At 40.1% G+C, this 11,600-nt stretch overlaps 1 long non-coding RNA gene across 1 annotated transcript in view; it reads left to right on the top strand.

Moving 5' to 3' along the window:
- LOC139613050 (uncharacterized) overlaps positions 1-10,893 on the top strand; it is a 24,186-nt gene extending 13,293 nt beyond the window's left edge. Inside the window, exon 3 of the long non-coding RNA XR_011686677.1 lies at positions 1-10,893. This exon is cut by the window's left edge and continues 257 nt beyond it. This is a non-coding gene — a long non-coding RNA (uncharacterized lncRNA).
- Positions 10,894-11,600: the final 707 nt, after the last annotated feature.

Below are 11,600 nucleotides of genomic sequence, written 5' to 3'. Positions count from 1 at the left end.
AGGGTATCTGTCTGTCTGTAATAGCTTGATTAAAAAGGTTTTAAAGTTCCCCTCAAAGTCTTCAGGTGAACAAGGGAGACTCTTGAAAGCAGCATCCCAGTGTTATACATCTCTGTCTGCACAGGAACGATGACTCCATGCCACGGTCTATGAGAACGATATCTTAAAATGATTTACAGCCCTCTACAGCAATGCTGTAAAAATACATGAATCATCAAAGTTTGATTTTATTACACTCAAGCTGTAAGAGGAAAAAGTTCACCCCATTACCTGAGGGTGGAGGTATTGAGCTCTGCATTGCTTCTCCTTTCCTTCTTCCCTCTCCTTCCTGTGTCTCCAACCTGAGAAAACTGCGCTACAAGGTTAACATCTGTAGGAGTCAGGAAGAGATGGATGCAAGGGGGTAAAAACAGCATGAGAGGAGGATGGTAAAGGATAGAATAAGGGAGAATTTGAGAAAAAGAGAGGAAGAGGATGGGAAGTAAAATGAATAAAAGGATTAATTATGTTCTGTTTGAGGGTAAGGAAAAATATGAAATATAATCGAATAAAAAGAAAATTAAATAAAACGGTGGCAATGAAACGGTTGAAAAGAGAGAGAGAGAGTGAAGAGAGGGATGGAAGACAGGAACAGACAGAGTGATGAGCAAGATATGGAAAAAGAGCTGCTGAAACAAGAGATCAATACTTTACTGCTGGGTGCTGAAATGGTGGTGGCAACTGTCTCCCTGAGTTTCCTCCTTAGGTAGACACACACACACACACACATCCTCGTTTCACTGTATTCATGGGGACTCGTCAACTCTGACATAATGCATTCCCTGGCCTTACCCTAACCTTAACCATCATAACTGAATGCCTAAACCTAACCTTACACCTAAACCACAAACCAAGTCTTAACCCTCAAACAGCCAATTAAACCTGTGGGTTCTAGCATTTAGTTCCCACAAACCTGTCGGGCCCCTCAAGTTTGGTGGGCTACCAGTTTCCAGACCCCGCAAATTTAGTAAAACAAGCCCACACACTCTCACACACGCACACACGCGAACCCCCCGACCCAACCGAACAGACACATGCTGAAGCCAATGTGCACAATCAGACACACACACACACACACACACAAGCCTGAACAGGAGAGTGTCTATAACTGTTAAGACGACAGAATTAAAGGATGCCTGCTGAATCTTTAATGATAAATGAAAAGGTAAGCCGAGTAGTATTTGTGGGCTATAACGTATTTATGGACAAGCAAGCTCAATGTGCTTTAAATGCAGTAGATGGGAGGAGAGGCAAAACAGAAGTACATGTATGTGAAAGAAGACTGAAATGAAGAAATATAACACTTGGTACAAGTCATATGATAACATCTAAACCATCTGCATGAGGACAGTGAAGTCCATCTGCTGCTGTAGGACCTATGTGTAGGATATGAGGTGTGGCTGAAAGCTCTAGAGATTTTTCAGTCAGTGGATCTTGTGCTAGAATTTCCTGTCATACTGAAATTTCAAATATTGACAATGAACCTTAAAATTTGTATATGGTTAAGTAAAACAGAGCAGCCAAAACATGAATCACATATGGATGGAGTCTAGAGGAAACGTGGAAAGAACATCAATGTGCAGTTTAGATGTGAGTCTGTATGTGTGAATTGAGACATTTATATTTATTCCATGGCTTAATTCTCACTTCATATGTTTCCTCTGAATGTTCTCGCTGATGGAGAAGTCCTTCCCTATCTTCATCACTTGTCTTCCCCATCACTCTCTCTGCCATGAAGTGCTCTCATGGTGACGCCTTGGGCAAAAATATGTCTGAAATGCACTTTTCTTCACCCATTACTTTTCACCAAAAAAGTATTGGTCCAGTCTGAATATTTATTGACAGCGCCGCAAGCTACATTCACTGTCTCCAGTTTGTCAGAAGGTTACAAAGAGTTCAAAAAATAAAAAATGAAATAACGATAAATAATAAAACTAATAAATAATGTTGAATACTATTTCTTCACTTTGGTTGTTAAATAATTTTATACTGCCCATTAACCAACACTCTTTCTAATTTACTTCAGCATATTTTCTGTACTGCAATTTTATGTTATTAATCAGCCATTATGTATGCAGATTTATCAGTAAGCTATCATTACTATTCACACTAGTATGTTACATACATATTGACATACACTACACACATGACAACTTCTAAGACAAACACACATTACAAATCCTCTTAATACATCTGATGTTTTTGTCCTGCAGTCGTGAAGTGTTGATTCACATCAATTAAGATTAATAACTGCATGCTTAATATATTCTTGCTTTTAGCTTCATGAACAGTCTTCCTGACAACTTTTACAGAACTTAGCGGAGAAGAACATGCTGCTGATAACAGCTCCACAGAGCAGATCACCTAATCCACATCTGCTGTCAGTGTGAAGGCAGTCTAACCCTATTAGTCAGTCAGTGCTGTCAGTCCATTGCAGCACTGTACTGTAGCTATGGCTGCATTATTGATCTTAAGCCAGACGTTTAGAGTTATCAGAGAAGACATAGTCCTTTCTGGGTGCCCAAGTTTACAGTGTCTCCTTCTCATTTGTGCCTCAAAACCTGCTGCCCTTACTGTCCCTGGTTTGAGGGAAACCTGGACACTGCATGTTAGACCCCCCACACTGAGGTAGTGACCAAAGTTCACTAAGTAGCAGTTTTATTATCATTTTGGAAAACTTTACGGTAGAGCGGTGCTGAAAACAATCAACGAGACATCTAACCCTTAATCCTTAACTTACATAACAAAATAAAATGAAACAAAAAGGACAAGAGTTTAACTTATTCTCCAAACTGAACAACTGGATAAATGGGGCCAGATGGACCCACTGTTGGGAGATAGGAGATGATAGAGAGGGCGGGAGACTGGCACCAGCTGAGGTTTAAATCTTCCCGTTAGCCAATCAGCCAAGAGTACTTGGAAAGCCACCTGTGCCACATCACACACACACACACACACACACACTGTGGAGGAGAAGAGAGAGCTGTCAAACACAAACAGAAAAATAAACAAATGACCAAGAGTTAAAACATATATGAAAAATGCCCACCGATTTAGTCCCCCACCCACACAGGCCTTATTAGGCATTATTATGGTTCACTGCGCCAATGCTCAGGTTAAAGGTGGTCAGACCTATTGCTGGGAAATCCATGAGGTCAGGACCCATAAACCCATAAGAAAATAGTGAAGGTGTAATTTGTCCCACCCTAGCTGATTCAAAAAAAAAAGCTAACAAGGAGAGTCAGGGGAGATGTCAGCCAAGCACAGTTTGTCTACGCCCACAGAGTCCTGAGAAGAGGTCTAATCAGCCAGAGTAAGTGAAATCACTGCGTGGGTGGACCTCATTTACTATCCTAACCTACTGATTTGACAGGCCAACAACAATTATGTAGTCACTGAAAACAGAAGCTGCTCTCACTGTAAGCACTGTGTTAATAGCATTTGATAAAGACACAGATTAAACACCAGATTGCAAGGAAGCATTCACTATTGCCAGTACTTCATTATGGGCAATTAAAAGCACATACAAAAGTTGTGGGAAATAAACCAAAGGGACAAATGGAGGATTTTGACCTGCACAATCACTGAAGCCTTTGGATTTCATCATTTTTGCATCACAAACACATCTGCATGAAGTACTTGCATCACAAGAGGGAAAGCTTAAGTTTCCTATCATGGTGGAGTTAAGCAATGTATTGTTGTTATCTCTAAGGTTCATAGATGCTGGCAATGCATGTCAATGCTCCCTGCTGATGACACATATACTGTTAAAGGTAAAGAGAGAGAAGACTGTACACAAAACAAGTATCAGGATTTCAAGGTTTTTAAAATGATTCGTAACATAGAAAACATTTTGAGCCTTAAGGACACACAATGTGAAACACTGCATGTAAACAAATCTGTGTTTGTTGTGCCTTTTTATATGCCGTCTTCACAGCCAGCATTTTGACCTATAGGAAAAGGTGTTACTAACAACATTAACCACGGTTACACTCTATTCAAGTGTCACAGTATCAACAATACCAGGATGCTGAAGCTGTGCTTGTCTTACTGTCACGTCAGGCTGCCTTCTGTGAAACCTCAGTGTTCCCATCGCTTCATTGAACTCTCAAGGATCATTTTACTTTTGAGCTAATGCAATCGTTTCATTTGACTAATTACTGTATATATTACTGTGTTGAAGAAATAGTCAATCGCTGCGGCTTTGAATGGAGGCCTTGACTGTTCTCGCACTGATCGCCTGGTCTACAAAAGTCATAAAATACAGTATCAAAGTTGAAAGACATTTAGTAATGTGGAGACCTTCAGAGATAACATAGACTGATGTATTGCCCCGTCTATGGGCTCAGATCCAACGTGTCTTATAAATGATTTTGCCTCTGTGGAGCTAGTGAAGCAGTCAGTGTGAATGCTGAAGATACTGTTGCAGGAATGATAACACAAAGTCTCGGAAGATAACAGCAGTTTAGAAAACTGTTTATTTTTTGAAGGTGGTGAATAGAGGTGGGACACAAAGTTTACATTTTGAAGTGAGTCTTTAGCACAAAACCAGTCAATTTTGTGTCGTAGACTTGTTTCGTACTCGTAAAGCTGTCCCTCTGTGCTCTCAAACTTTGGCACGCTGATTACAGCTTGACTTTTTCCGTTCTGTTTTTCTGGTCATTTATAAATTTCCATATTATCTGTCACCCTGCTTTGTGAAGAAATAAGACAATAGGTAGCTGTAGCTAGTCTCTTCCCAAAGACACACTGACAGAAGTGTGCAAACACATATCCGCTACATCTCTTAATATCCCTCCTTCCTGCAGAATCACAAACAGTTAACTTTTTGATGAAAGAACCGCTGCTTCTCTGGGGGAAATGTTTAGACATTTTTCTCCCTGTCCTGTGTGTGTATGTGTGTCTGTGTGTGTGTATTTGTGTGTGCTGATTTGTCTCTTGACAGTGACTTGTCAGTCCCTGCTGTGCCTTCTGGCTTGATGAGAACATCAAGAGGCCTTTCTGACTCATGGCTCAGTGTGTGTGTTTATGTGCTTGTGTATATGTTTTGGTCTGTTTGTCTGTCTCAGTACATGTCAGTCGCTTCTAAGTGGATCAAATCTCATACAAATTCCAGATGCTTTTGTATAAATTAGTCACTCTTGTTATTTAGGACGGAACTCTTTGTAAGTGGTAATGTAGCTGTGATTGTAATGTTGAGTCATATAAACCATTCATTTCTTCTGTATCGTTCGGGTGGTGTTATTTTCCTGACCAATAAGCAAACTATATTAATCCATATTGCTGGTATATGATAAATAAACTAAAGTTGTTACCTTGGCACACACTGAACTGTAATGGAGGACACAGAGCATGCTCATCATACTGACAATAGTCCCCACCCCACCCCCGACATATAACATTTGCAAGGCTGATATATTAACAAACATATGGCTACTCACAGAAATATGGGCTTTTCCTATTAGGGTCCTCCTTTTTGACCACCTGTCGAATGTTTGACTTGCTAAATGTGAAACTTTCTTCACCGGCCTAGTGTACAAATGGCCTGTGTGAGCGACTGGGCTGAGAGCTTCTGCCCTTGCTTTTATATGGACCAGGACTGTTTTGGCTCTGCCGGTCAATGAAGAGAGAGAATGAGCTGAAAAACTGGCTAAAAGCAGGAGAGCAGACTGGGCTGTTGATTCAGGGAGCCATCTGATTCAATGTTAATGTAAAACATATTGCTTAATGCAGCTTTAATGATGTTGGCTACCACAATAAGCACCTCCATTTTTCACGTTTGTCCTGAGCTGACCAAGCTGTTGAGCCACTGTATTAGTTTAGAGTGTGTGTTTCTTCCTCTCCTCGCTCCGTATTTCTTTCACAGTACTCCTTCATTTTCTCTTTAAAAATAATGACCTTTGAGAAAGGCTTGCCTCACTTCACCTTAAGACAAAATTTTCCTCTGCAACCTTATCAATTAAAAAAAGTGGAAATAATGTACACCACCCGCAGTTATTTGCTATTCTGTAATTCCACGCCATTTATCAATACAAGCCTCTTGCAGAGTGAATTTACATAAACCTGTAACAGCACTGCTTTATCATTTAATTGGTCCCCAGTGAGAGAGACACCTTAACATGCAAATAATACAAAAACTCTGAATTAAAAGCAGAATACACAGGGAGAAAACCTAACGAATTCACAAGTGGTTGTCCAACTGTGTGCTCTAACTTAGAGTTTTCAATTTTCTTCAGATTAACAGAAAGTCACAAGTCCAGTATATGAGGAGACGGACATGTTTTTTTTAACAGACACAGAGAAAGCAAGCAACAGGCTAAAGCTCATGTTTCTCTCTTTACTGAAGACCAATCCTTGCTGCAAACACCAGCTCAAACAGATGGTGTTTCTGATCATTAAATGCATTTACAAATATCTAACCATAGGTGGACAAATATGATAATTTGATATAGACAATAATAGCGTTAAGAAAAAGCAAGAAAACTGTAAAGAAGAAGAAAGAAAACTGAAAAACACATACTAGGTAAAGTTTCTTAGTTCTTCATTGTGAGGCAGAAAAGAGGAAAGTGAAGGAAGGTGTCTTACAACTGTCTTTCTAATTCCTAGAAACTACCGCTATGCTACTCCCCAAAACATGACGAAACAGACAGCATTTAAAAAGTCATTTTTCTTGCATGAACCCTGCAGATCAGAAGTCAGCCTCAGGTCATTGTCACCTTCTGGCGTGACATTCTTACATGCTTTCATTGTGCAGTGTGTCTAAATGTCTAATAATTGTATATCTGCTACATGTAACCTGTGACTGTGTATCCCTGAAAGTGACAGTGACTGGTCGGGTTGAAGTTGGATGACTTTATTGTTTACTCTCCAGGGAGAAGTCCATTTATCATACTGAGAGGAGGAGGTGTGAGTGGGAGCTGTCTGATGACATGGGCTGCTGCACCACAGAGAACTGCTGTATTCTATGTACTGCTGGTATGAGGTGCAGACAACATGTTTGTTACTGAGTAAAATCGATAAGAATTATAAGAAGACTAACAATGTTAAAAAAAATACTCTACCCAAGCAGGACAAATAAAAGACAAAAGATGGGATCTGTAAGGCCCCATTGCCGCCCACGCTGGGCACAATGGAGTCATTCTAACTGTTTTAGGTTTAGATTGGAAAAATGTATTTTAGTTGTTGAGTTTGAGCTCAGGTCAAATTACCTAGAGGCCAGCTTAAGGTGTAAATTGGCCCAAAAAATGAAATAGTTGTCTGTGACTGATCTCTCTAATCCTCTCTGTGAGACGTCTTCCAGCCAGTGGCATTACTGTCCTGAGAGGACTTGTTTTGACATTTCCTTTTAGGAGATTTAAGATTACACTAAAAATACAATAGTTTTCTTTTGATTGATTAGACTGTTGACTTAGTACCCATCACTTTACAGGCATGGGTAGTGCTAGCAGGATTTTGGTATTCCAGCTCAATGCTGGCATCAAATCAAGCTGGTAGAGAAACTTCCATTGTATCATGTTGGTTTGAGCTGTTTTGCATGCACTGTTCATGACAACATTTTAAACTGAAAAGTAATTTTGCCTTTAGGTCTTTGCAAAACACAATTTCACATTCATAAATAAATTATTCTTTCCCACACGCCATGATCATGGGTTGTGTGATTGCAGAGTTGCTTGTATGAGGATTAAAAACATAGTGAGCATGTGCCCAACCAGCACCTCAGTCATTAAACCATGCTTGAACAGATTTTTTCACCACAAGGGGCAGGACAACAAGCGGTGAACACAACAATGATGTATTACAAAGTTAGTATAGAAAACTTAGCAAGCAGTTGCCTATTTACACATCCGGTAGATCTGGAACACCCATTCCCTTTCACTCTGTTTCGGTCTCCACCAATTCCTTAGACTAAATATCTTTGCTTTCTTGCTGCTGAATGTTTCAGTATGCTCACCTGCTAGATGCTAACTTTGTTGTTTCATGCTGGACAGATGAACAGGGCCCAGTGTGTTTATCAGAGATTTTGTTATGCAGTATTGTTTGAATGCAGTTTATGAGAGTGAACCACAGCAATAAAGTTGCAGGCTATAAAACCAAACTCCATATAGCTGAGGGGAACTGTAGAGTCAGGTGATAATTCTCTGTAGGTTCATTATTGTGAGCAACACCTTACACATTACACATAGCAATTTGAACCTTTATTAATCTGAAAGTACTGATTAGGGCATCTTTAAATGAGCATTTAATTACCTTGATTGACTGACTTTGTCCTACACAAGGCATGTGTTTGCTTTTTAATGCGGTTCTACATTATTTAATGCCAAGCTGGATATATTAGAGCTCGGGAAAATCAGTTTCTCCGTTGTAATTACAACTTGATTGTTTATGTGAACTGTATATTTAACTACGTAACTGCTAATTACATTAACATCCACATTTTTGCAGCATTGGGCCCCATGTTAAAGTCCAAGGGTTGGTGGGGCACTGTAACTGAGCCCACAATTAGCTACAGCCATGTGAAAAGGGGCTAAACTACCTCAAGGCAGCTTCTACTGTGAGTGCGACAGCATGGATAACCCTGGGTTAAGAGCATGTGAGAAGTGGTAGAGGTCCTAAAGTGTCTTTGATTACCTGTGTCGACAAGGACGTGCTGACTTAGTTCTTCTGTGCTCTGACTGATTGGCCCCCATGGACAGATGGACTAGCTGATTGGCCCTCAGCACACATAGGGCAGCAAGCAGGAAGTCCTCATAAAGACAGAGAGAGGGATGTTCAATCTTCCAGCTCCCCAGACAACCACAACCTAACTTCTGCTGAGCCTTATCTATTTCTATGGATGTGTTTCTTTCTGTTTCTGTCTCTTTTTATTCTTGTTTGTCTCATGGTTTTTATCTCTCTCTTTCTGTCTCTATAACTTTCTCCGTTCATCTCTCTAACGCCATCTCACACTCTCATATCACTTTCTTTTTTTTTTAATTTCTCCTCACTTTCTGTCGGCACTACTGCTCTTTTCTTTTCCTCACTCTCCTCTTCCCTTTTTCCCCACAGCAGCTTTCAGAAAATTGTCTTCTGTATGAAATGAGACAGAGGAGATTGGCTAGCAGTATTAGGGTGAGAGAGACTCTGTAAGGAGGTTGTAAAAATGACTCCTCCGTGGGGAAATACCCACAGCTGTATTAAGATTTCCTCGTCTCCTCGTCTTTTAAACGGCTCCCATTCTCCAGCTAATTGTTTTGAAGCCAGGCCTGTAAATCCCCAGCGAGATCTGGCACTACTCATTGAATTAGCCTGGAGTTACAGAAATATCTCTCTTTTATCAATCTTTGAGGGAGAAATATGTTTTTCCACCCTCCCTATTTCTCCATCAGTCTGTTACAGTCCTTCTGTACTTCTCCCTTCATTTTCTGCCACATAAAAGCATTTCTGCTTGATTCATTTCACTGAGCAACAGGAAAAAGGACAATGTGACAAAGATTGGGAGGATTCACATCATGTCACAAGACTTAATCCACCGAGCCATAGGGATTCCTCCTAATACTGTGCTATCAAAATATGCTTGCTCAGAACTTATTATTTCTAGGGATGAAGACCCCAGATGGTGGGTACCTCCCCTCTTTTCAGACAGCTTGTCATCTCCACCTTAGAATTTATGAAACCAGGGTATAGCTTACCACTGAGGCCAGGGTGTGTAGGAGACTTTGATTGAAGTTAAAGCCTGAGCACATGGGAAGCAATTTGCTGAAATGCGTCATTTGTTGCCGCTAATCTGAGGCTTCTATGACACTGCAGGTGGCAGATGTGAAGTGTCAGCAGCTGCTTTATTTCAACACAACAGGTACCATTACTGAACACTTTCTGTAGACAAACTTTTGTAACCTATTTCACAGACTTCTGTTAATGCTTCAAAAGTTAGACATATGTGTCAGAGCTGATGTTAAGGTGATTTCCTGCTTTGACCTCAGGTCTGCTTGCTGGAATATGCTATGGACCCACCTGTGTCCCTTAAGGTAGCGTGGATGGAACTTAATGTGCTCATGGCTGCATGTCCCTGCCTTATCTGTTATTTTTCACTTTTTTCATGTGTTAAGCATTGTTGCATTGTTGGATAGCATGAAGACAGAAATTGATGTGCCACAATGGGAGAAATGGTATAAAATACAGCAAAGTGCAGATTTGTTCATGATTTTTTTTTCAATATTTTAGTTACATTTTACTTTACATAACGAGAGACGAGATAACATGTTACCTCATGAAAGATGAAGATTATTTAACCCATAGATAAAATGGATAGAACGGACATTCACAGAAATTGCCCAGTCACACCAGCATTTATAGTGAAGTGAAAAAGAGTCAAAGCAATTAATTTTGGCAGAATTGCCAAAACTAACAGACCCAGCAGTAGAGTGAAATAAATTTTCACGTATCTTTTGCCTAAGTTGAACTTTGGAGAACGAGACATGAATTTGAGATGCTGACTAATACAAAACAGTCAGGACAGTGTGACTTTGAAGCAACTGAACCAAAACAGAGAAGGCGATCTGCTAATTAGCTTTGTTGCGCCATTCACTTTTATACTGTCACTTTTTTAACTGGTGTTGGCAGGTTCACAGACAGCTGAGACAAGAGACAATGGTGAAAATACATCTCTTGAGTAAAGTGTGTTAAATAATTGTCTACTAGTTAGCCTGCTAACTACCAGTTAGCCCTTTTAACCTTTTTACTATAATTTTTGTTTACTGTAACTCTCAGTAGTGTATCAACACTGTGGACATCATATCCAGTGTTAAATTATTGTTTCACAGGAATTCTAAAGCTGTGCATTTTAAACCCCAAACTATCAGAACCTAAAACTTCTGATATCACGTCCCAGAAGAGTATTTTTTCTGAAAACTTGAGCCCAAGGACAAGAGACTAATTTAATTCAACTTAGCTATTAAATTAAAGTTGGAGACCTTGGTGAAGAAACTTCTTAAAACAGCCTCACAACACTTAGCCAACAACCTTGAGGTAGTGGTAGTGTGCAGAGGAGTCAAACCAAGGTGAAGAGACTTTATATCAGGAGGTGGAGGTGGCACCAAGAAAACAACAGAAATGAAGTAAATTGTTGCTCAATTTCAGCACTGAGCCAACAACCTTGACAAGTTGCTATATTTATACACATAAGGCAAAGGCAGTGTTTACAATGTGACTCCAAGCCAAGGGAACTATGGAGTAAAGTGCCGCCATCCGTTGTGTGTAAGTCAAATTAAGCCAAGTTAGTTTGACTGATATGGATATTACTGGGCTGGATATTACCATAGAAGCAGGTTTTTCCATATTCATGCTGATTATTTTGGTCTCTTCACACAAAGCAGGATAAAATACTGCCTGCTGAACAGTTAGAAACCAATCATCAGCTTTGATGTGAAGCCTTGGCAGACAGCGAGGGTGAGAGAAGTGAGAAGGGAGGGAAGAGAAGGAGTGTTTGTGGGAAAGGAAGAGCCGAGAGAAAAAAAAGGGGCACACAGATGAAGGGGACGAGAGAGAAAGTCGGAGAAAAGTGTATGCGTACTTGAGAAGGACCC

Source organism: Trachinotus anak, unplaced genomic scaffold, assembly GCF_046630095.1.
Source record: "Trachinotus anak isolate AG129_WGS33_773 ecotype Australia unplaced genomic scaffold, CSIRO_AGI_Tana_v1 ptg000032l, whole genome shotgun sequence".
Taxonomy (NCBI): domain Eukaryota; kingdom Metazoa; phylum Chordata; class Actinopteri; order Carangiformes; family Carangidae; genus Trachinotus; species Trachinotus anak.
This window is presented reverse-complemented; position numbering and strand designations above follow the sequence as displayed.